Below are 26,981 nucleotides of genomic sequence, written 5' to 3' on the forward strand. Positions count from 1 at the left end.
GTTAAATGTTTGATTAACCCTCCGTCTGTATTGATTCCAAAAAGGGAACAATCGAAATTGTTCACTTGTATAACCACAAGACTGGTGACAGACGGAGCTTGGCTCCCTTTTAATAAATCACCAAAGTAATTATTAAAATTTAAAATGTAGTCACTCAAGAGTAATTAGGAATTTTTTTCAGATTTTTTGCATGTCTTTAACATTTTAAAAACAGGGGACAGGACAAAAAGGGATCGGTGTACAGACCGTGTTGGTGAAAATGAGTGTACAGAGACGAAGGGTTAATATAACCCAATATTCGGTAATATTTAATAATAATATTAATAGTAATCGAAAGCGTAATAATGACTAATTGGTTATTAAATATTATTAAATATTTGATTATTAACCGAATTAGACTTGATTATTAATACCGAACTCTTTTTCAGCGTAGTGTCACGCGAGGTACAATTTTACAATATACACTGTTAATTTCCATTTCCATTGAGTCGCCATTGCTCCTACCCAATATTTGGTTAATTTGACTAAATGAAGTAGTTAATTTGACTAATATTGAGTAAATATGTACTTACTTAATATTGTTGATTTTTTTAAATTTAACCTTCGTTGATTTGTTAAATTTTACTTTCTTATTAGGTAGGAGCAGTGGCGACTTATGAAATCGTTAAAAATGACTCAATTGAGTAAAATTTGACACTACGAGTTTAACTATAGACGTAATGTATCGCGATGATACAGCGATGGGGATGATGCGGCTGAATAATACTGTTATTTATAAATAAACACGTATCACGCTTAAGCGCAAGTGACTCGGCTTGACAGCCGATAATAATTCCGTAGATTTGTTTATGTAATGTTTGCAAACGTGCGCCTTAATACGCCTGCTGAGCACACGAAAGTGTTTATTGAATCGCGCCTTGCACAACACGACGGCGCGTCGTCGCGAGATTTCACGCGCGCTTAATGAATGAATTTCACTGATTAGTCGGCTGATACGTGATACGCGCCGGTTTACGGCCGCGCTTCTCTCGCGCGATGGGGACGACGATTTCGTCGTCGAGTTTCGTTTGACGATGCGCTCCCACGGTTGTGCGATTCGCTTCCCACTCTCTCGCGCGTGTCCGCGTCGCGGCACGTACTAATCTGTAGAATTACGGTGCCCATCGGTAGTACACATCGCACGTATCGTACTTTCACACTACGGGAATCGATCCCGGCGTACGTGATGAAGCGTGATTAAAACCTACGATTCCGGAGTCAAAAGCGCGCGAGGCCCGAAGTATAATCGACGAAAGAGGGGAAAGTGAAAATAATGGACATTGCCTCGTTACACACAGAAGTGGAAACTCTCGTGAAGAAATTGTCTTATCGCGCCGAGATTTTGAGAAACGATGACGCCACCCACGACGCACGCTATACCGGCTTTGTAGAAAAAAAGGGAAGAGAAAAAGATCGATCTTTCGAGCAGGCTGCAACGCAACGTTTCCCGTTGCCACAACGGCGCGGCGTATAATTCGGAATCCACAAATCCGTTTCTCTCGAGCGTTTCACCGAGCGTTCTCGTCAAACTCGCAACCTTCCCTCGATCGAAACCCGACCGACCGACCCGATCGAAGCGTTTATTCCCGGTGCGGATTCTCGAGGGCATCTAACAGGGGCATCGGTCCAACCCTCCCCTCTCGAGGATCCGGGCTTGTCAAAAATACGCAGGTCCGCGGCTAAAAATACATCCGCGGGCGAAAGTGTACGTCCCGGGGGGTGTGAGAGGGAGGAGGATATCCCGTATCGAGTAACACACATCGCGCATCTCCGAAAAATGCTCCGGCATTCAAACGTAAAAGTGAGAAGCGGCGATCCGGTTTTCTCATTCGGTCCGGTCCCGCTCCCGCTGGCGACCGGAGAAGAAGGGATGAGGACGAGGGGGGGGGGGGAGGGGAGGAGGCGGAGGAAAGCCGGTCGTGTGAGAGGACCTTTATGCACGCGCGGATACACAGACGGTCGAGGGCCCTTCTGGCCTTCTCCTCCCCGTTCCCCGCTTTTCCCTCCTTCCGTTCTGGGCAGGCTCTTCCCTTCACACAACTGCCATCCGACACAAAGCTTCGTTCTCCACACGATGTACAAGGTCTCCCGTTCGTTTCCCTGAACACCCCGGTGTCCCCCGCCTTTCCCTTCCTCCTGCCCCTTCCGTGCGTTCGTCTCTCTCGTCGCTTTTTCACGGACGCGCACCGTCCTCGTCTCGCCGACTCTCGTTTTCTTCTTCGGGGCCCCATCCCGCCGTTTCTCCCCTCCCCCTCTTGTCTTTTTACCTTGCCGTGCCGAGTATTCTTTTCGCCCGTGTGATCGTCCTGCGCGCACATATACCGGGTGAAACGCGCGTGCAGAGAGCGGAATTCCCTTCGCTAGGGGGGCTCTTTGTTCGCGATGAGGTTCGAACATACCGAAGAAAGTACCGGAGGTGGGATCTGCCGCGCGCTCGGTCGATTCAACGGCGATGAATAATTCCAAGGGAATTTCAAGGGCAATTATCAATCTATGATGTAGATATTTTTGTCGCGTCGAGTATACATTTTACGGTTTTCAGTCAGATTTTTTTCCTAAACGTTGCAATTGCCGTCCTTGCGAGCAATCCGTAAAGGGCATTTTTCTCCTCGCGCGTTTCACCTTTCGAATATCGCGCGATAATAAAAAAGTGACACGAAAAATTCCGAGTTACTTTCGGGTGCCATCATGAATAACGCATCGAACACACGTAATTCTCACCGGGTAGCGGGTACCGTCAACTATTTTCGAACGATAGAATATTACTCCGCTGAAATAAAATCGAAATTTGGATTATGCAAATACAAACAGGATCCGTATTATGCAAATACAGTCAAGATGTGTGCTATGCAAACTCGTATTATGCAAATGTCCCCGCGCGGAACATTTATTTCCACTTTCCTAGCCCGAGTCGGGCGACGAGAGGCATTCTACGCGAGTTTACGCATTACAAGCTACAACATCGCGCGAATGATTATTTACCGCGCGCGCGTTACGCGATGAATTAAATCGTAAAGCGCGAGCGGTCCCCCGCCCGCCACCATTGCGCCATTGCGAAATCGTTCCGCCGGGGGAGTCGATGGGTGAATAGTGCGTAATCGCCGAACGAATATCATGGACACCCCGTATACACCCTTGGCGCGTCTCCTACGTCGTACGCCGACAGCGGCGGCGGCAACGACGGCAACGACGATACATCGAACTCGCTCTGGCAGGGGAGCGAGAAGGACGACGCCGACGGCCGCGCGGGAGGCGCGAGCGAGATCGCGGCGGATCGAGCCGCGTCGGCTGTTGCCGGCTGGCAGGCCTGCCGCCCCTCCCCCTCCCAACCGACCCGCGGAAGCCTACGTTCCCCCACTACCGTGCGGAGCGTCAGTCGCCCCGCGTCCCTCCGCCGAGTCGGAGTCGTTGTGTCGCTCCCCACTCGCGTGATAACCCCCGCGCCCGCACTTTGGCCCACACCACACTCGACCACGGTAAGCCTGCCGCCGCCGCCGCCGCCTCTCTCCCCCCTCTCTCCCGCGCCTAACCTTCTCCCATCGCGTCACCAACCGCGTCCCTCTCTCTCGCCCTCTCCCGCCCCTCGCCCTGCTCTCTCTCTCTCTCTCTCTCTCTCTCGTGTCGCGTCACGATTCGTAGCAAAGTTTCAACGTCGCTTTTATATCTCTCTTTTTCTATCTCCCTATTTTTAACCGTCCTACTCTCTTCTTTTGCACCAAGTGCACGTAATTTTTAGCCGGATCCGTCGCGCGCGGATGTACATGGTACGTACATGCGTATGTACGTTTTCGCGGTCGCGCGTCATCTCGGAGAGGTCCCTCCTCTATCGCCCTACACACCGGAGTGTAATTCGGAGAATCCCCTTCTCTACGCTTTTTTCTCCGACGGCAGCGACGATGACGATGACGACGACGGCGATGATGCGTACGCGTTTCGTCTTTGTTGTCGATGCGAGGCGCTTCGCACCTCCTTTACCTTGTTTTCCTTCCCGGCCGTCTCGCTTCCTCACCGCGTTGTTTATCCCTCCCTCTCGCTCTCCGTCAGTCTCTCGCGTTTACTTCGGTGTTTACCCCCGGCAAAACGGACGATCGGTTTAGTTGCATGGCATGAACGGCGTACAACGCGACGCGGATCGTACAGTCATTCTCGGTAGAGAGAGAGAGAGAGAGAGCGAGCGAGAGAAAGAAAGAGAGACCCGACCCTCGTGTGGGAGAGTGCCAGAGCGAGAGGGGCAGACGGTTGGAGAGAGACGGCGGCCGCACGTAGCTCGTAGGGAAAGGCGGTGAGAGGAAGGAGAGCAGTAGCTAGCCGGTGGTGCGTCGTCGTCGTGCGCTTCCTAACCTCTAAAACGGGCTCCTCGCCGACAGCCGAGAAAAGAGAGAGAGACGCGTGAAACGACCGACGCTGTGCTCCATCTCGACGGGCGCGCGCGTGCGTGTGTGTTTGTGCGTGTATCCGTTGCCGTTGCCGTCGTCGTCGTCGTCGTCGTCACAGTCGGTTTCCCGGTTTGACGTTTGACTTCGATTCGTAAACGAGCGTGAATCCGCCGTAGTCGCCGCCACCGCCGCGCCGTCTCGTCGTGACTCCACAGCAGTGCGTGTCTCTCGCGTGTGCGCGTCCGAATAACCGCGAGGCGGAAAAATTTCTGACACAGGCGGAAGATTTGCGGAGGAGCCTTCCTTCCTCCCTCCCTCCCTCCCTCTCTCTCTCTGTATTTCTCTCGGAATTTTACTTTGTACGTTACTCGTGAGTGAGACGTTCGACGGAGGAGTCGAGGGCAGAAGCCACGCCGAGAGAGAGAGAGAGAGAGAATCGCACGGATATACTCCGGAATTCGCCTGGACATTCCTTCCATCGTTGCCGTAACCGCTGGTCGTCGCCACCACCACCGTCGCCGCCGCCGCCACCGCCCGGGAACCTACCGTGGACACGGTTAGTACAACGATCGGCGTATTGCGAGTATTGCGACCGCCGTGCTTGCTTGGTTTGCTTGCCCTCCATCCAACCTCGTGCCCACGTTGAAGCCGGGAGAGCGTTTCCGGCGCGGCCGCACGCGGCCGCCGGAGCGCGCGAACCCGCTGCGCGCGCTCCGAAATCCGCGCGGACCTGATCCCCCTTCCCCCTCCCCCTCCCCCTCGCCCCTCTCGCGGCGCGCGCGCCCGCGAAAGGCGCATGTCCCGAGACCTCCCTCGTCGCACGTGGTCGCCAATTTCCGCTCCCGACGACGCGGCTCCCTGCTCCGTCGGCGGCCGATTGTTCTCCTCCGGGCGGATGCCGTCCGTCGCGGTCCTTCGGCCTTCGGCCTTCGCCTTTTTCCGAGCGCGCCGCACCGGAAAGCCGATTTCGCGCGCCGATTTCCAAGCGCAGTCGCGCCTTGCGCAAACGGCCGGAAGCTGGCCGGGGATGCGATGCGCACGTGGTAGCTTTCCTTTGAGGTTACGAAATCGGGTCTCGTGCGATCGGCCACGCAGGATGATACATACACCTGATAATATCAATAACAAAAGATATAGGTTATCTAGTTACATTAATCTAATCGCAAATTGCAATAGAATGGTTTTTATTTACTCAGCTTTGTAAGCAATGATGGGACTTGCTTTACGATTGTATTGTGTAAGCTCGATCACACATCCGTTTCTTAAACTTACTGGTTAACTGAAATCTTGTATTTATGTAACTCTGATAACATTCATTACCGCTTATACAATCTTTTTTTATTTTCAAACTTATCCACCTAACCGCAACGGGGGCTGTAACAAAGTGTTTACTGTCGGGAAAAACCAGGAATAAAACCTGCAATTTTTTCAGGAAATTATTTATTAATTTTTTACGCTGGAATGTCGTGAATCCTTATGAAATTTTGTTGATACGTACTCGCGGAAAACTTTGATATTTTACTTGTAAAAATTTAAATTCTATCTCTCTCTGTGACAAAATTATTCATTTTTGATTTCTCGATTCACTTTTTCTTAACAATGCGAGGTGTCGACAATCGATTAGCGTTAAATGATGAAAAACACATCTGGTGAAATAGATTCGTGTGTCGCGGTATTAAAAAGTATTAAAAAGAAACAATATAAACTAAATGTGGCATATGACAGATCGTTATAGCAAATATTTTTTCTTTTTAGTATTTTTTCAGTTTTTTCACAACTTGAACCGCTTTTCTTTTTGACTGTATAATTAAGGAAAACGTTAAAAGATATAACAAGATGAATTTTGTAATGTTACCTGAAATTTTGAATAGAAATCTTGCAAAATCGAGGAATTCTTAGGAAATTCTTTTACATAATTTGAGTAAACGTCCCGATCACGGTTAATAATACACGGAAAGATTAGACTATCCAAATAATTACGTAGAATGCTCAAACATGATGAGCAAGAAGTTTTGATAACCAATTTGAGTGTTTTACATAATTATTTCCATGACTTAGCAAAATCACTTTTATCTGTACCCATCGTGTAAATCTTTCGAGTTACCTAACCGAAACCGTTCTTTCCGCGTGGAAATATAAGCGAAAAAAGATAGCACGTCGATTTCTACTCGACAATTTAACAAAGTTATAACAAAGGTCACATTCACGAATCAAATATTTTGCTTCGCCTCTCGCGCGAGTGACGCGACAGCGCCAAGTACAGCTCGACGAACTTTACAAGCGGGTGGCTTATTAACAGTCATTAATCTTCACTGTTTTGGTGGAAAGTCTATAAATTGCGCGCACTTCCTCCCCTCGGCTATTTGTCCGGTGCCCCCGTTTCGCGGCAAGTGCCGTTGAATATTTACGTCGCGTCTCCCGGTAAATAATTTTCCGTTGTCTCGCGGGGCTTCGACTGGTTTCTTTCCACGGCGAGGCGACGGCCCATCGCACGAACGTGTGCACGTATCTCGCGGAGCGATCGTTCACCGCTGGGAAAACGACGCTGTCGCCCGTCGTAGGGCGTGTAAGGGAGAGACGACGAGCGTCGGCCGGCCGGGCGGGTGTGTCGATGAGTTTGTATTGTTCCTAGTAACAAGAGGACGGGCGGTACAGAGTAGACGAGAGAAAGAGAAAGAGAGAGAGAGAGAGAGAAAGAGTACCATCGCCGGTTTTTGCGAGGCGGTGGGCGTAAAAATCGCCGCCATAAACGGAGCGGCAGCAGCTTGGCTGCCGGTGGCGCATAGTTACGCGCGGCTTATCGCGGCGCCGCATTGCGCGGCGCAACGCCGCGTTCCTCGAACCCACGGCCCCGCGTACGTGCGCCGCCGCATGCATGTATCGCACCTGGCCTACGGTACCTGGCCCGGCGACCGCGGTACGCCACTCCGAGATAGGTACGCCAGGTTCTTCGGGATCGTGAGAATCACCGTTGTCCCCCCGCCCCCGGCGACTCCTCGCGGATCCTCCTTCTGCGTTTGTCGTCGCTTCCCGAGGAATGGTCTTAGAGATTGTAATATTTTTCTTGCTTTTTTAGTTTTTTTCCCCCCAGATTGTAATTTTGACGAGGAACTTTCAAACCCTGCGATTACACAGTTGGATCTGTGAGCCTGTGTCATTTGATTTAGGTTCACTAAAAGGGATCGAAGCGACATAACTCGAATGAAAAAGAATAAATGCAGAGTTTTATTTTAATAACAATAATTCAATTTAATAACAAGTGTTTATAATCGACGATGGCTCATAAGTAGAGAGAATTCGGCTTGAAAGATTATAGTCCAGCGCGGCGTCAAGTGCGTTGGGTTTGAGACTTTTGATTCACTTTAAAACGCCACAATTTGCTTGAAAGTATTTTTTTTTATTCCAAGGTTACTGTTCTGCATCGACACATGCGCGACTTGCCCTAAAACGTAGCGTTCTTTTGACTGTTCGGCTTTGATTTGAAATTTCGGGATTTTCGCGAAACCGAAATACGTATCCGCGTCTCGCCGAGCAAGATTCGTCAACTACGCCATTGTCAATAGAAACTAGGCTGCAAACCAACCGGCAATCAGAGCACACACCTCCTTGCGAGTCTCGCGAACGAACGAGTGAAGCAACTTTCAGCGGCGTAATTGCTTCCTCGGGAATTAGAAGCCACACCTTTTGCGTTCGTACGCACGAACGTCGCCGGTCGACGTATTAGGAAATCCTACCGTAATCGCGCGAGATTAGGTGTAGTTTCTCGATGGACAAATTTGGTCAGACTCGCGGTTTGTCAGTCGCAAGTCTATCAATTAGACTCGCGGAGTGTATCGTATCTGTGTTCACAATTAATTTTCGTGATTACGGAATTTTCAATCTAGCGTACTTTTTATGCGCGTAATGTCGGTAGAAATCGAACAGAAGATATTCATCCCCCCCCCCACCCTCTCCTTTTCTCAGTATAATATTTTTACGGCGTGTTGAAAGGGTTCGCAGGCTACTTCGCAATTCACGCCATATCTCGGCCTGAAATTCCACGGTCGGTGATATCGGCCGTAATTGTGGCCGTGATCCGAATATCGATGACTAAGACTGTCTCGGGTGTATTTTTGCGCCACGAATGGTAATCGCACGCGCGCGCGCGCGCGACATTTGCGAGACGCCCGAGAACTATTTTCTACGATGATGCACCTGCGTCGGCGATATTGCATTCGGATTATGATTAAACCATTTTTTTTTGGCCGTGATCACCTCGCCCGCCTGAATCGCGAGAACCGGTTCCCGCTATCTTCGGCGGGTGGTGGAGGGGTGACCCTCTCTTTCTGCCATCGGTGAGACTCTATCGCCGCCCGCCCGCAACCGAAACCGAAATCGCCATCGGTTCATCATTATGCGAGACGCGTTTCGCAATTTGAGCAAAGTCGAGTTCTCTTCGTTTCTAGCCTCTCGAATGTTTTTTCGATGAAATTGACGCGTTAGGCGAGCCGGATTTCGTTTTTGCGACGTTTGCGAGAATATTTGCCTAACGGGAGAATCTTTCCGTTGTGCGCGGTATCTTTTTGCTGAGGTATCTAGAAATTTAGCTAGATTTAGCAGATTTGAAAAGAATTTTATTAGATCCATCGAAATAATTATACGGGACGTTTAGAAATAATGAGCAATGTTGCAAAAAATTTCAACATTTCTTTTAGCAATTATCTTGAACGTAATTATTTAACCTGAATTTCATTATTTCTGACTCGCTGAGGAATGGTTGTGTTTTTTTAAAGAATTTTTCATCTCTAAAGAAACAAAATTTTAGTATGTTCTCAAAAACATTTAAGACGCTTTTACAATTATTTCACTTGAAATGTTTTTTATTTTTTTATATATGTTTAAATTTGAGGTAGAATTAGCCGAATAATATAATTCAAAAGTATAAATAATTCAAAGTTGTTTATGTTTAAATCTGTATTTTTATGATTAAAGCATTAGATATTTTAACGAAATTGTTCTTTCAGAGTATAATCTAAAGGGTCTGTGTATGAGACACGAGACATAATTTAAATTGTTTAAGCAATTAAATTGAAATTTAGTTGTTCTATTTTTATTTTTGAGATCGACAATCTCGAATTTTTTTATATCTCTCGTCGCTCTCCGCAACCGCGGGGAATTAATGGTAACGATATTTAATAGAAGTATTAATAATAGCAGGGAATACAGTTTTATCGCCATTGGATAACCGACGATGAATTTTATCGGTTAGTTATGGAATTATTATTGAGTTTCAAAGAAGCGCTGACAGGTTGCAAAAACTCGTTTGCTGATATTTTATAGCCGCACCGCCGCTGCCGCCGCGAGCAGCGCACGTTAGGTGTCTCATTTTACCTTGATATCGATCCAACGTGTCATCCGTTTAATCTTTTCTTTCTTTTTGTTCGTCTTCTCTCGTCGTTTAGTGTTAAAGCACTCCCGGCCGACGTTTTCAGGACGTATCATACTCGCAATTTATGGGAACCCTATGCCGAGAATGTTGAGCATGCGCCGGAACGATCTTACGGACCTACGAGACGACTAAATGCTTCCCATAACCGAGATATTAAAGGATTTATTAAGCGCGGAAGGTCAATTTGGCTTCTCTTCGCTTTTTTTTTTTTTTTTTTTGTACAAGTTAATAACCCCTCTCTCCGCGAGTTGAAATGCAGCGGTTATCTTAATTAGGACTGTCGATTTCATGATAATTAGATTGTAATGTAAACTCTGAGCTTCGCTTTATCTTGCCGCTTACTTTCTATCTATACCGATATGGCGTAATAGCTCTTTCGCACGCCAATAAAGACACAATGTCTTTCTTCAAATTGCAACCTAAAATTTGAAACACGCGAACGACAATGTTAACTTTTCTCTTTAACAATCTATTTGGAATCTTGCAGAATCGGCTACTCACTTTGTGTTGTTTGCTTTTTGTTCTCTCTCTCTCTCTCTCTCTTTCTCTTTGAAAAAGTTTTAAAGTATCGCTGTGAAATTAGCGTTTGTAAAATTCAAGTCTAATTCAGGCCTACAAAGTTCAAGTGACATTTAAGTCAAATCCGCCACCCACGTGGTGGCGCGAGCTCCTTTGATCATCAAGGTCGTCCGACTCCCGGCAAAGCAATCCATCAATTTCTCCCTCTCCGCCGCGCGAGCGGAATATTTCCTTTCCAAGTTCCCTCCCTTCCATTTTCTTTAACGTCAGACTTGGAACTTTCGTATTTTGGGTTCGCGGAGCGTATCATATTTTTCCATTTCGACGTTTATGGTCTGTCGTGTCGCGGCCCCGTCGATTTTTCACCCGTGATTCGAGATTTGTAAGCGCGGATTACGTCCCGGGAAACTCCTCCCAGGAGGGACAACGGGACCTTCTAATAAGAGGGATTTGATACGCGTAACATCCGGCACATTCGAGAGGACACATTTTCTATTTTTATTTTTTTTCTTATTGAAATTTTTTTCTCGCAATATCCCTTTTTTCCCTAGAGCACGTGCCGCCGAACAATTCCGCTTGGATTTCCGAGCATCCGCATATTTATAGCTGTCGATCTGGATTCTTTCCAGCGTTTGTTTGTTCGTGATCGCGTCGACTGTCGATCGATGTTCGACGTTCGTTTTGCAACGTTTCGCAAAGCGGTTGTCTGGAGTAATAAGAGGGCGATTCCTCTCCGGTAATCGATTGCTCGACGGTATTCTCGTCAGGTTCTCTCTCTCTCTCTCTCTCCCCCCTCCCCCCTTCCTCTCCTCCCCCCTGCGTGATTTCCGTGTTTCGCGATTTGCGGTTTCCAAACCGCCGGCCTAGCTTTCCGCGGAAGAGGGTAGCATCGCGAGAGGAGTAAAAGAACTCTCTTTATTATCTCTCTTCCCCCCGCACGTCCCTCCACCGCAGTCGGAGTCTTCCGCTCGGGTAAACATCTACCGGAAACTATCCCGCGGAAAAATAAGCAACGCACACGGGTTCGCGTGGCATTGACGTGATGTTTCCGCGGGAGGTGGATACGCAATTTCATTCGGCATGAAACGAGTGTAACTCGAGAGCCGCCATCACGCGAGTAGTCTCTTAACTCGCGCGTGCGTTCGTGCCGCGAGTAAACGTCCTACGTTTTATCGCGTAAACCTACCTACAAATTCTGCAAGCTATACAAGAAACTCGGTGCATCTTCGTACATTGTTGCCGTTCTAAGAACGGACGCGCACGTCCCCGAGCTTTTTTTTTCGCTGTTTTTCTCGCCCGCGAGAGGCTCGGTGTTTGGCCGCGTTCTCTGCGACGAGACCGGGCTTCATTTTCCCACCGATCGAACGTCCAACAGGGTACTCGTAACTCATGTCGCGAGAAATTAATTAATTAAATCGCCCTCGTTGCGCGCGGGGATGATCGATACTGAAAATTAACTGCCGCCGTAATACTCACGGCGCAGGCCCGTCTGTCTTTCGTGGAGACGGCCTGTCGTCGACGGCAACGACAAATTAACGGACGGGCTAATAATCGTGAATACGATCGCGTGGTTATTCCGCTCCGGCTCGGCTGTGCGAGCGGCGCCGTTCGGCCGGCCGTAAAAAAACCCTCGCGATTTTATTTAACAATCTGATCTCTTTACCTTGCGATACCTCGTGATTTATTCGAGGTTTCCGCAGAGATGCGCTTCCTCTGGCGTGTGTAAAGTTATCACCATGAGATATTAAAGTTTCATAGCATCGATCAAAGTTTTCTCGTTTTGAATTTTCTTCTAACAGCGTTGTGTCAAATGGAAAGATTCCGATTTTTATTCGCTCTCTTCTCCTTTCATCTGAGTATTGTCATCTCGCGGAATTTCATTTTTATTAACCCTTCGTAAATCAGGTGAATAAAGTCACGCCTTGAACCATGTGGGATTAATTTTATCGCCAATTATCCTGAACATTATCCAACTACAAGTATCCCATTTGAATAAAAGTTCAAAATAATGTTTCTTTTTAAATAAAAAAGCTTTATCTTTTAATGATAAACGATTTATTATAAAAAGGACAAACATAAAAATTTGCTAACTTCTGACTAATTGAAAACTCTTTTTAGATTGTATATTTTGAATAAAATAAGGTGTTTGATATGCTCCCCAAGCTTTGGCAATTTTTGTAATTTTTTGATGAATACGAAATTGAAAAATAAGGGTCAGATTTAAAATAGGAAACATTTCTGAAACTAAACAAAATATTTTCAATTATTTATATAAGTATAGTAAAGATTTAACAAAAAGATAGCACGTAGCCATGTTGATTACATATATATTCAATGTGGCCTAGCTATGTATTTTCTTCTTTTTCGTAAATATTTTTGGAAAAATGCGATCTAACAAAATTAACACGTTTAATTAAGCATTTATTAACATACTTATGGAAAAAATTACACATATAGCTATTCTTTAAATAATAAAACTGTGTTTATTTACTACAAGGGGCGTTATTTTAACTTTTACCTGTCAAGAAGCTTCAACTAACTAGAGAAAGACAAGAAATACTAATCAAAAATTAAACGTTAAATGAAGAAACAGAATCTTAACTTTCTTGTATAATATATTAACAAGATATATTGTGTTTTTATAATGTCTCTGGCCATAATGGCATTTACAATACAAAGATCTTTCTTTCTGTAATTATAAACAAGATGTTCTAATAAAAACCTAAAATAAGTACAGTGTTGAAAAGCATAAATAAAGAGTTACAATAATATGAATTGTGGATATTTATAATTGTTACGTGATACACAAAGCAAAAACTTACTTCTGAAATTTCAGATTTGGAAGAACACAATTTGAGTAAAGTGTGATTACAAGCCATAGAAAGGAGATATTGAGGAGTTAACTAGCATATATACATCATATCGACGTCTTGAGCGATATATTAGCGATTTCTGTGAAATTCATTATTTAATTGGCCATATTGGGGTACAGGTACCTTGCAACAGTTTTAAAACAGCTGCAGCTAATCTAACTTTGCGTGGTTCGCAAAAAGTTAATTTGCATTTGCAAAAATATGGTCGCGAACGTACATGTGTTCCGAGTTGTGACGTCGTGTCGCGCCGGACGCGCACTAATCGGCAACGATCCCGATCGAACATCTCTCGTCCCCGATTTCCGAAACGCGATCGAAATAAAGGATTCGTTAGTTCGTCGCGTCGCGTCGTACCGTAAATAAATGGACAGAATCGCGTCGCGGCGAGCCGCTTGAAAATAACGCCATGGAGCTATGAACGGGCGCGCGCGTTGCAGCACTGTCGTTCATCGGCCGGTTTCGAAAACAATTTCGTCGTGTGTACAAAACCGCCGATCGTCGACGCAGCGACGTATCCAATAATGCGGGCGCTCGATGATCCGATCACGTCTCCGTGTTAATTAGATCGGATTACCGAGATTGCGCGCCGGGAGCATGATTTTTGGTCGGCGTGGGCAAAAACGATTTGCTTCTCTCTCTTCCCTCCCTCTCTCTTTGCCTCCCCCCCACCCTTCTGTTTTTTTTTTCACGTCGCCGAAAATCAATTTCTTGTTACGCGTAAGCCGCGGAAGCGTTCTCGCTATCATGCGTATTTTGGGTATATCCCTCCGCGGAAAATGGTTTTTGGTATGTACATGATAAAATGGATTAGAGAGAGAGTCGTTCTACATGCAGATGGATGGAAAATTCTCGTCGCGTAGAAATTTTTGCGATATTTGGCTCGGCGAATATTAGAATAACGGAGGCTCGCGAGATACGTCACGCGTTACCTTGTTTTCCCAACCGAAAATGACATTTTAAGAATGCAAAGGGAGGGAGGGAGGGGAAAAAACTTTCCGTCTCGCTCGCGGTTGCCGGCAATTTGCGCCGCGATCGATAATACTAATTATTACATAAAATGACGTGATGTAAACCGAGCGCTCAAACGCGCGCGCCGCCGGTTCTCGCGTCGGCGAACAATCCGAGGCTCTTCAACCAGGAAGCGAGTAATTTCGCCATCCCGCACGTCCACCCACCGAGAGCGGAGAGAGATACTCAATTAATTCCACCGCTCGGTGGAACGCCGCGCCGCCGACACCGATATTCTTGCGCGATAAAAGTGTCGCGGGCATTAGTGACAAGCTACGCGCGGGCTTCGCCGGGGAAAAATAATGGAGAATGACTTTTGTAATAGAGATCTGGCAAAATGTGATTTTATAATCCGATTTGTGGTTAAATATTCTTCTCTCTGCGTAGCAGAAGCTGCAAGGGAGACATGATTCAGGTAGTAACTTGCGGTTCGCTGTGCTTCACGTAAATTACAAGTAGCTATCGTTTGTACATTTAAGTGAGTCTTCATTCTCCACTTTGCAAATAGTTGCGGCGATCGAATAGATCGCGCTTCGTTGAGAGTTAGCGAAATTCTGTTTTCTTACTAATGTATCTTTGAATTTTCTTTGCATGGAAAAACGATGCCGCTTTCGGGCTTCTTGAAAATTCATTTGCGACAGATGTGTGTCAGGGCCAACGGGTCCCTTACTTACTTCTCGTCTGTTACATTCCGAGACTCATTAGTGTGACTCTGAGCAGACGTTCAACTGCAGGCAAATGGGTCGGCTTTATAGTCACGGACCAAAAGCAGTCGGATTATCATATCCCGCGGAGCGTTTATTTGATTCATTTATACCGGGGCTGGTTTACATATATTCCGATTTGAATTAGTTCAATCCTTCGTCTCTCTACATTGTAAATTCAAGTGTGTAAAAAATGCTTTATCCATGTATGTAATTGAGTTTTACGCGCAAAAATAACGCAGCAAAACATGTCAAACTACATGTTTAAATATGTAAATTCAGCATAGTGTGTTATTTTTGCACCGAAAACTAAATTACACGTATGAATAAGATATTCTTTACACGCTTATATTTAAAGTTGTACTTATAATGCTGATGTATAGAGTTAATGAACCGCAAGTTTGAATTAATTTTGATTATTAATGTGACTTGATTTTAGTTAATTGCTTCACGTAGAATGTCAAGTTTAACGTCAACGAATTTATTACAATATTTAACAGTCAAAATATACTTAACAGAGTTTAACTTAATTAAATGTTTCTCTCTCTCTCTCTCTCTCTCTCTCTCGTTTTTTCTTTCTTGGCTCGGCAAAAATTTGCATGAAAACTTTTCTGTACTGATACGATATGCATTAATCGCTTGCCAAGGCAGTTCATTTCTGCGGAAGCTCAATTTTGAAAATTCAACACTTTGCACACGCAACATCGTAAAGTATTTCTTAAATCCACGCGCTTTGGCCGGCGATAGTTTATTAGTTCCGGTCGAATAACCGAAAGGCATCGGCAGCTGCCTTCCGTCAGATATCTCCGGTTATAACTCAGCGTTTTCGTCGAACCGTGGATCTACGGATCGTCTCACGAGTAAGACCTTTTTCGAGCCGCCGGAAAGGTTACTCGGGAATCGGCGCGCCTCCGTTTGCGCCCTGAACCGTTCGTTTTACTCTCCGAGAAGAAATTCTGCGCGGTGTGTGGAGTACAGCTGCTTTCTCGAGCAGCTTGCACATGCTCGGGACACCGGTGTTTACATTATTACCGACGCGATTTTGAAGCGTCGCACCTGCTCGCTCTGTCAGGCGACTCGTTAACTTGCGATTGGTGGCTTGCATAGAAGCGATAAAAATAGAATGATAATTTTTATTAAGTATTACAAAGTACTCTCTTTCACGAGACAGACAAGTTTGCGCAAGTAGTTGTAGTATATTGTACAAAAATCGATCTATCGAATGAACAACGGTGTAACTCGGGATCTTGAGAGCTTTTTTCAAAGTAGCTTATAATTTATTAAAAAATCCTGATAGCTTTTACAGATAATCAAGATATATGCTTCGGTACTTTCGACGAAAAAAAATATGAGGGAAAAATGATGATATATATTAATTGCATGAATAAAAAATATAATGTATATACAGTTACAAAATAATGGCGACTGTTGAAGTACAGATACATTGGAAGAATTCTTAAATTTTTCTATTGGAACATCTTTACATTTTCAACATGTGATAAAATGCGTCATGATAGCAGGCGACAGCCGGCTGGCAATCGCCGCGCGAAATAATCGGGCGAGCATACGGGACGACAATTTGCGCGTTGGACGCGTCGCGCAAACGTTCTATTCGCCGTTCCGTTCGGCAAAGGTATTACTCAGCGCGATGAGATTATTGCGAAACGAAGCATTGTCGCCGGGTGCACTCTTCGAAACAATAATCGCGCTCGGATGGACGCGCTTCGATTATTGGTAGACAGCACAATTTCATTTTGCACGCATAATTGCGCAGTCAATGTGTTTAGCCTGTGTGCTTAAATTTCGCGTCATTCGAGTCGAAACTGATCGAACTATTCGACTGGTATACAGCTGCCGGTGGATTTGGGACATTTCGCGCAGAATAATGACATTTTATTAATGAAATCTTGCGCGAAGATCGCTTTATTCATACCTTTTTTACCAAATCAGTGCGCGTAGAAATTGAACGATTCCTGCATTCGTCATTTTCGATATGTAATTTAAAAAAGTTTCTTCCTTCTATTATTTTCTGTGTAATTTATTTTCAAATTTTATATCGCGAAACTTGAGACGGGCAAAACAATTGCGTATATCTTTTCGGAATAATGAATAATCAATCGATGCTTTTACGCGCGGAATTGGAACACGCGTGTCATTCGCTCGCGTGTGTGTCGCAATACTCTTCGATTACATTGTACCCGGTCGGCGGCGGAAACGAGGTTACTGTCTGCGTGACGGTGATTTAATGAAAGTGACGTCTTGGCACCGGGACGCGCCGATTGGAGATTAATCCGTTCCGCTACGTACGTGGGTGTGTGCGCGCGCGCGCGCGCGCGCCGCCGTGCGTTACCGAGAATCATGCGCGTTACATCCGCGTGCTTCCATCGCCGTCGTATACGTGCGCATACCCGCACACGCGCGATTTTAAGTCCGCTGCCTATATTGGTTCGAGACGAGTGCACGCTTTTATCAGCTTATCTTTGAAAGCGACGGTAAACATTTGAATTATTAAGCCGCCTCCACGCTTTGAGACGTCCTGAGGTGGATGAGGCCGAGAGAAAAGCAGGAGGGAGAGAGAGAGAGAGAGAGATTTTTATTAGCTTTCTCAGTTATTTAAAAATACGCGCCAAGTTTTTTGAAAAAATATTTATAACAAAACATTTAATTGTAATAAAATATTTATTTATCTGCTTCATATTCATTTTTATTTCATCCTTATATGGATGCAAAGAAGCCAATATTTTAATATCAAAGGTTTATATTTATAATCTGACTTAACCCTCAAACGGCACACAGAAAAAAACTGTATTAGGCACACATGGATTTCTCTAACCCTGTGTGGTTTTTATTTACGTATATCTCTGATTCGAATGCACCAATTTTAAACTATTTTTTTTAATACTAGGGAGCGGCGCTCACATTGCGATTCGCGATAAACACACACACACACACACACACACACACACACACACACACACACACACAGAGTGACACTTCCTTACCATAGAAAGTTAGCGCCGCTGGTGTCAAAACAATGAACCGTACATTTTCTCGTCTTGCTTCTCTAGTCCTTTTACGTGCAAGGTTGACAGTGACGACGACGATGTATCTTATATGAATGAAATTTTGACATTTTGGACTTTGCGTCGCGATATCTCCACTCACAGGGTACGTAAAGAAAAAATAAAACAGTTTTATCATACAAATCAACCCCAAGTTTTTGATTGAATCTACTTAGAACTTGATCGGTTTAGCTGTTGTTGAGATCCAATAATCTCGGATGCTCGCAAGTCGTGCACTCGCATATAGTACACGGTCTCACGCTGCGCGTTTACTTGGTGCGAATCATTACTGTGTCTCTTGATCCAGGTGATTACTCTGCAACATTTGTGCTACGCTGTCTCTCTTCGTTTTTGATTACCGGATCTGGCTTTCTTTTTGAATTACTTTTTACTTTTGAAAACGTCAGTTCTTCTGTTTCTTCTCGTTCCTGTCGTTTGCCATTATGCTCGTTAGTTCTTCGTTGTCTGTCGGTGGTGAATGTCATGTCCGTCATGTCCGAACGTCTTGATCTGCCCATAGGTGTGGAGAATGATTTTGTTGATTTGGTGGACTCCTGGATTGTCGGGATGCTTGAAGCGATAGAGGAGGAGGATTTGTTCAAACTTCCGGGCAAGGGAATTTTTAACGGGTCTGAGCATTTACCCGAAGCGAATGCGGATGCTCTTAACTCGGGTTCCGAGATGGTGAAATACCTGGCGGACCATCTCTCCGAATTCTCCGGCGATTTTGAGGGCCTCTTGAAGGACATGGTGAATGGCCTACTGCAGAGTGCTCTATTGAAAGGATCAGAGGAGCGTGGACTAGCTTGGTTCTTCTCTATCCTCTCCTTTTTAGTGTAGTTTTTTTGTAGTGATAGTCTAATGATAGTGATAGTTTTATAGTGATAGTTACTGTTTTTGTGTTGGTATCAGGTAGTATTAGTAACTCATTTTTAGTAAGTAGTAATGGTGGGCTGCAGTATGAAAAGTTCCGTGGATGTGGGGTGTGAGTGCTCGAGTTCTTTGACGGATGAGTGCTTTAGTTCCTTGTGCATTTATTATTGTCTTACTCTTTTCTTTGCCTATCCTACCTGTTCTTTTATTATCTGTTATTTGTTATCTTTTATTATTGTTTATTATTATTATTATTTTGTGTTAATTTCTTCGTCATTTTTATTATTCGCACTGGTGTACATGCGTTCTCTAATTTCCCGTAAATAACTTGAGTCGGTTTGCATATGTCCAGATCCTTTTTTGTCCGACTTTAATCGTGTAGTTTACATCGGAATTCTTTTCTACTATCGCGTACAGGCTGGACCATAACGCGTCTAATTTTTTAGATCGTCCCCATTGCAAGGTTTTTGTCGTGTAACATACTTCGTCGTGTAAAATACGTTGTTTCTAATCTTGAGCATTACATCGAATTGCATTGAATTCTGGCACATTTATCTCCTTATCCTTTACGTCCCGTATCAATTTGGATTCTAGAGTAATGCCAAGATTGGCATACTAGATAACACTCATATTAGTTACTTTTTGTTTATAGAGTAACTGGTATAATTTTTACATTTATCAGCAATATACATCCATAGGAAAAACTGTGATTTCTGTGAAGCAATGTGTTTAACACGTCTGTCTCCAAGCGTAGAGAAAGCGAGAGAAGAAGGGGGGGGGGAGAGGAGGACCACCAACACAATAGCATGAAGCGAACAAAGGGGAACTCGAATAGCATCGAATACAAGAAATGAACCCTTCGTGAAATGGGGTCGCTTCTACCTGCGGAAATTTTGGAAATGTGATATTTTCCCTAGGCAAAAGGAGGGCTTGCGAATTATAGGTTCTCGTGTACTTTATGAGAAAATCACGTACTTAAATTTCAATGTGGCTCCATTTTCCGCAAAATACCGCAAAATATTCGTCAATCGTGAGATTTAAGGTCTAATAACGTGGACGATCGTAAATCCTCAATAGTACTCGCATTCGGATAAAATACCGCAAAATATCTGATAAATTTCAAGGTCTGATAAAATGATTAAAGCTTTCCTAGAATATTGTTACGCAGGACAGTTTTGTGCGTGCCATAAATCGGATTACAGAGAGATAAAATTTGTAACGTGGAAAATGTAATAATCGAAACGCGCTGAATATTGCATGTTTGTTATCTGATGCGTTTGACGTCACTTGTATCCGTCGATATACAGTATGTTTCGTGCAAAATAGTATTGTCAGCTTGAAAAATATTACCGGTAGAAAGTGTCACACAGAGAAGAACGCTCTTTCATTTAGGAAAAATATTGTTTCGATTGTATAATGTTCTGGAAGCTCATGGAATACTTTTGCACAATAATATTGTTCCGCGTATTTCGCTCGGTTAATATTTAAAATTATTAAACTGTAGTAACTGAAATACTTAACGGTTTATATAATACATAAAATCGTCGAATTTGCGTAACAACGGACATTGATATATAACCGTCTGGCAGAACATATAATAGGACCACAAATCGCGGGAAACAAAGAAAAACGAAGAGTAAAAGGAAGAAAATGTCCTCTCTGTGTGCTCTAAAACGGCTTGACAGTAGTGCTCAACTTGCATGACGCTCGGCATCCGTGTCAAATGGCTCGTTGCAATTATACTTATCTTAATGATCAGTAATGCAATCACTAATGCAACGCGAGTACTGGTAAGCAAAGTACAACAAATGCAGGAGAGCTCATTGAGGTCAAGAACCATTTGCAATGTTTGTCGAATGTTCGGGCATTCTCATGGCAAATACAATGCAGCTGCAGATAGCAGTATTCCGAAAATTGACACCAGTTTGATGTTATCTTTTCTCGGTACTGTTACACTTGAATTATCATTCTCGCGACACGTATTTGCATGGTTTTATTTAATTAAATAATTTTAGAGATACACGGAGAGAATTTTATAGTAAAAATTACTATGGTAAATAGTAAGCGCAGACCAAGGAAGAAATCATGAAAATTTTTGTTATATCTTTCATCAAATTATTATAGTTCTTACGCTACTTGTGGCATAATTCTCGAAAATTTCTTTTTATAGTCCGCTACTACCGTATATAGTAATTTTCACTACAAAATTTTCTCTGTGTAGGCATCTCATTATTACATAATATGTACAATACGACAAAATAATCTTACGTTATAACGTCGTTATAACAGAGTTGGCTGGAAAATTCTAGTGGGTGGAAAAAACCATGGTAAATTCCGGTTTTTACCGTCCCGAACTTTATCCAAGTGGAACAAACTGGCAAAAACTAAAATAACTAATATGTGACACCTGCGAATCGGTATCACATCTTTTCTCTCGTCGCGCGATCCTCATTTTTTTCGCTCCTCCCCGCCCGCCTTCTTTGCGCACCCAGTAACACGTACAGTGCTTCGTGTGTAGGTTATCGCGCACGGAGGGACACCATTCCTGCCGGGATGCGTGCACATGCTTGACAAAAGACGCATGTCGTGTGCTTATACATTCTGACTCTTTTCACGCAGTTGCGTTTAAATAATTATATTATTTTAATAAGAAAACATCATATATAATAAAAGTAGGTAATGGTAATATAACAGAAAAATAAACAATAGTAAAAATTTTAATTTTTTATTTGCAAACAAATCTGGTTCAGATTTACCACTTAATAATTTATAATTTAGTTAATACATATCTCTTTTTTATATATCGTCTTTTTTCTCGCAGATACGTGCGTACAGAAGTATTATACACATAGTTAAGATTATAAGGATATCTAGGACATCGCTTGTGAATTAAGATTGATAAAATATCGATAAGAAGATTTTCTATTTCTTTTATAATAAATCATACTTCATAATACATAATATTCAACAATTTGTAATAAATAATTGTATATTATTATTACATATACTACGTATATTATTATTAAATTAATCTATTAGATTAATCATCGTGACATTTAATTTGCATAAGTTAAAGAACAGTCTGTGAATTAGAATTTCCGACTACAATGTAGATTCTCACCGGCTATAGACGAGATCAGTTTTTGCCAGTTTTTGCCGCTTTTTTTTCAGAAAATATCAGTTTTTACCACTGGCATGGACTTTATAAAAAAAAAAAGTGGAATTTTGCCAATCCTGCGTTATAAGCAGTGTGTTGATTTTATAAGCACTTTTTACTTTACATTATTATACTATCTATTTATGTCATTCAAAATTTCGGTAGCACTTGTTTCTTTTACAGTTGTCTTAAAAAAATTTGATAGCGTCGATTCGACGATCATTACAATAATATATTAATAGGGATACTTTAAGACACCAAACGATATTATCTTCGTAATATCACTTTTTGATTTATCTAGTGTGGTAGGCAAAAGTTCACGGAACCGTGCAAAAAAGAGAGGCAAGTTTGCCAAGAGGCTGATTAATTTGTTAGAGTTCTTCGAGTTCTTTCGGGGTAACTTTCGTAGCAGAACTTTCACCCTTGCTGTTTTCACTTCGAACTGGAAGACGTTCGACAAGATTAGATCTTTGCGGTTTCGATCGGCCGACTTCATCAATTCGTTCGTGTGTTTCGCCGTACGAAACATGAAAGGGATTGCCAACGCATGACTGCCAATCTTCTTGCTCTCCGAATGGAAAAAGTGAAAGTATGTTGGTAGGTCAAGTGTGCCTAAGGATATATCTTGCGCAATCCACCTTCCGAAGGTCGAACGTCTCGATATTTTTCTTTTCTTTTGTGCAGATGTCTCGCTTATTCATAAAAATTTGATCACGTCAATGTTCCGCGTTATGTTTCCGCGGTCTATAAAAACAATTCGATAACACTCTGCCCGGCGAACCATCATTGTTAAATTGATCGAAGTATACCTCGTCTATGAGATATTTTCGCGTGCATACACGCAAACTGTATCAGTTGACGCCGATAATAGTAAAGTATCGATATTACGACATTGATGTTTTCGCGCTAATACCTTAGCATCGGGAAACTTTCTGCGCGCTAGTTTCCACAATCTAGAGCCGGCGATACTTTCCAAGTATCGATCCGCGCTACACGTCTCGGCGCGACCACGTGTTTGCGCGTATTCAAAGTGCAGGCCACGTTTTCGTAACTTCTCTTCGTAACTTCTCCCCGGGATAATTTCCCGAAATGCTTCAAGGCCGTGGAATCGAAGCCTCCGAGAAAACGGAGACGGCTACGTGTATTCGTGAAGCGTGTAATGATTTCTCGAAACCAGTTTCTCGAAGTGATTTCTTTTTCTTCTTCTCTATTTCTTCTTTTCCTTCGTTTCTTTTTCCTCCTATTTTTATTTACTTTTTCTTTCTTATTCGCGCACTCTCACCATCTCTATCCCGTCTCTTTTGTCTTTGTTCGCCTTTGTGCATAATAATCTGTTGCGGCGACTGCGGTGCATTTCGAACGGCGACTATAAGAATTTTTTTTAATTTTAAGGAGCGCGAGTTAACACGAACGAAGGACTGCAAGTGCCGTGTTTTTCGTGACTCCATCGTCTGAGGGTCGACATTCTTCAAACCGGTTAATGTGCTCTCGCTTTTCTCTCTTTCTGTCTACTGCCTACCTATCCACTGTCCTCGCAATCCTCCCCCCCACCCCACTTCATCCCGTGCATCTCAAACACTGTCAAAGTAGTTTTCTTCTCATTCACCACAATGGTTTTGGAAGATGCTGCTTTGATAATTCCATTAAAGTTACTTTATTATATATTTCTACATTTACACGCAACACACACTTGATACTTTCGTGGCGAAAGTGTTTTATTAGGCCTTTGCCTCGAGATTAATTTTTTTTTAATACTATTAAGATTGTTTTTCCAGATTGTTATTTTGTTGCCGAGAGCAACAGTTGACACACAAATGTGCATGGTAAAACGTATCCTGTTCGGATTGTTTGGCGACCGATTGCGCGCACGTACGCACGATTGTACGCACTCGAGATCAATCGACTAGGGAGTTTTACCTCCGATTAATTGCGTTGTCGGGTTAACAAAAGGCGCGCGAGTCAAATAGCCTTTGTCCCCGGAAGGGGGAGGGGGAGCGGGAGGAGGGGGATGCGAGGTTGTAATCGTGTAACGCAAAACGCGACCTACTTCGTAAACGCCGATGAAAACGATAATTATAAACGTGCGTATCGGTAACGGGCGCTGCTCGATAAGCCTGTTCGGCTTTCGAGGCCGGCGACCGCGCGACGGCTAATGCGGCATATTATTCACTTTTGCACGCGCGCATCGCCTCGGTAACGCGCAAATATTAATGGTCCGTTATTATCCGAGCGAGTGTGGCGAAAACAACGAGCCGTACTGCATATAAATATGCATACGGGCTATTTGCGCGCGCGCGCGCGCGCGATCGTATTTGTCCGTTATGTACCCGGGACGCGCACGACTTGCAGCTGCAAAGCTGCCCGACGTTTTGCCGTGTGAGATTAAAGGGTGCAGATACAGTCGTCAGTTATTCAGGCAAGACGTGCGGTAGGATATTTAACAAATATTAATGGAAACTCAATAATTCCGCCAAAGTTGGTTTTCAACAAAAGTACGTAGTCTACGATAGGTTTTCAATCAAGCTTCGGATTTTTCGCAAGACAAATAGTAAGGCCATTTATGTAATTATGTAATTATTCTCGCAGTCAAGTGTTTGTAATTACGTGTATATATATATTGACGATAATCGGGAAATTAAGCGCGTCGTGGCGCGACGCTTTTCGGAATAACCTTGAGGATACACTTCGGCTGAGAACCGTCGGCAAAAAAAATAACGTATGCACAATGCGTCAGCGTCTGGAGTCGTTGAGTCTGCGTGCGCGAGCGATCACATTCGAAAATACTTTCTTTGATCGATCAAAATTCGCCAGCTATACACGACGACGACGACGACGACGACGGAAGTCTCCTTCTTTAAAATCTCTTCCTTCAAATCTACCGCCGTAGTAATATACTACCGGATGCGACCTTAAAGGCAACGCGTCTATTATAATCCATCTAGTCACTGCGGGACTGTGCGTCATATGATTCATTTCTAATTTAACATCGCATCGTATCCTTGTGCATTTTCAATACGCGAGAGGAAAAATTGAAATAAAAATTCTGAAGGTAAATGCAATCCTTCGGAAAATGTAATCCTCTAGACTGAATGTAACATGTCGCATCAGGATTCATCTACACGGAGAGGATTTTCTCTCAAAATTTACCCACAAAATCTAGTAATTGTGGAATAATGTGTGACCTCGGGGAATTTTACTATACTTACAGTAAAATTTACTAAAAGTATAGTAAATTTTACTAAAAAGTGTAGTAAAATTTCTCGACGTCACACATTATCCCACAATTATCAGATTTTGAAGTTAAATTTTAAGAGAAAATTCTTTCCGTGTATACGTCATACGTATGTATCGTGTATATTTATTTTTTTACATATATGACGTCTGTGCTTAAATCGCGGATTATGTCATCGGAATTATTTACTGATTACACGCTTCATTGAAGACCGTGCGACTCATTTCCGCGCGAGGGTCTTTTCATCATCAGAGGTTTCTTCTGTTGCGCGACCTTCGGCTTCTCCTTAGCCTTAACCTTCTTCATTTCCGAATTTTGTGTGGCAGCTGGTAAAATTCCTCTAACTTTTCAACTATATATAATATATATATATATGTATGTGTGTGTGTGTGTGTGTGTGTGTGTGTGTGTGTGTGTGTGTGTTGTGTGGAGTTTACAGAGTTTTCGCGCGAACGGATGTCACCTGTAGAATGTTTTTATCATCACTTGCGGAATTAGAAAGTTTGCTGTGAATTCCGCATTCTGTGGATTATCCGTTGAGGCGAGGCGACACCTTTGTCTCTATTTATACGCGGAAATAATTCGCATGCCCGAAACGTCGACGAAACTGGCGACGGAACGAACGGGCCTCGTCGATATCTCTCGCTCGTTCCACGTGGCTCACCTGCGTAACCTTGTCCGATATTTTTTGACGTCACGCGTAGAATTGTCTCGGTTCTCGAACAATGGAAAGTTCGGCGGAGCTCGTGCTCGAAATTTAATGGCGGGTTCAATTTCAGGAAAGTGGCCTTAATGGTAAAATTAAATAAGTCAGCGTCTCATTATACAATTTTTTTCTCCTTCAATTTCGAAGATCGGCCTTAATGATAAATTAAACGAGCTAACAATCTTTGTACAACTTTCTCTTCCTTATGTCATTTGAAGAATGCAAACATCGTGCTTTTCGATAATACTGAGACTTAATTATTTTTTTCAATTGCCACTAATAACATCATTAACTTCTGCCTTTGCCGAGTATTATTAAACGAATTTAAAGGAATTTTATTTTATTCAACATTTCCTGTGAAACTTTTAAATACCTGTCACCGCACAGTGTACACAATAGTTATGCGATCGTGTAAATGAAGCTATAATTTTATCAGGCAATGTATTTGCGTGCGTAAAAAAACTACGCCGTGATTGTAGCGTGAGTTATGCGGCCGGTCGATCGAATCGCACGAGCGTAAAGCGTTGAGTTTATACGGACCTTTTACGCGATCTAATCAGCTACAGAGAGGGGAAAGAACCGACAGAAATCAATATCTTGGTCGATGAGTCAGTCACTGAAGCGCCTTCCATAAAGTGCACCAACACACTTCGCGCTAATCTTACCCGTTTATGATCAATGGGAAGATTCGAGAAAGAAGGAAAAAGAGAAAACGAGAGAGCTCGTTCCTCTAATTACGACACGAGTTGATTTTTTGTACCAGATAGTTCAACAAGTTTCGTCACACCCTGATGACGAATCTGGAAAAAAAAAACGGTTAAACGTTGCCTCTTTAACACATTTCATATAAATTTTTTAATTATGACAATTAGAAACATAGACTCTAGGCGAAACGAATTTAATCCGTTAATTTCACGACAGATTGTAGGTATTTAAATGAAAGAAATAATACAATACTATATTTTAAATTAATGTATTTATATACAAACACGAACGTGCGCGAC

At 43.4% G+C, this 26,981-nt stretch overlaps 2 protein-coding genes across 5 annotated transcripts in view; both read left to right on the plus strand.

The window, feature by feature from the left end:
• The window catches only part of LOC105839279 (quinone oxidoreductase-like protein 2 homolog), a 207,511-nt gene that overhangs the window by 116,470 nt on the left and 64,060 nt on the right, over positions 1 to 26,981 (plus strand). The gene's annotated exons all lie outside the window — the stretch shown is intronic.
• The window catches only part of LOC105832990 (polypyrimidine tract-binding protein 1), a 304,112-nt gene continuing 280,988 nt past the window's right edge, over positions 3,858 to 26,981 (plus strand). The window contains exon 1 of one of the 4 annotated variants that reach the window (XM_036292445.1): positions 3,858 to 4,971. The gene's annotated coding sequence lies outside the window, so the exon portion shown is untranslated. The remainder of the gene's footprint in view (positions 4,972 to 26,981) is intronic. The other 3 variants (XM_036292444.1, XM_036292451.1, XM_036292453.1) reach the window with 3 other exon arrangements.

Source organism: Monomorium pharaonis, chromosome 9, assembly GCF_013373865.1.
Source record: "Monomorium pharaonis isolate MP-MQ-018 chromosome 9, ASM1337386v2, whole genome shotgun sequence".
Lineage (NCBI taxonomy): Eukaryota > Metazoa > Arthropoda > Insecta > Hymenoptera > Formicidae > Monomorium > Monomorium pharaonis.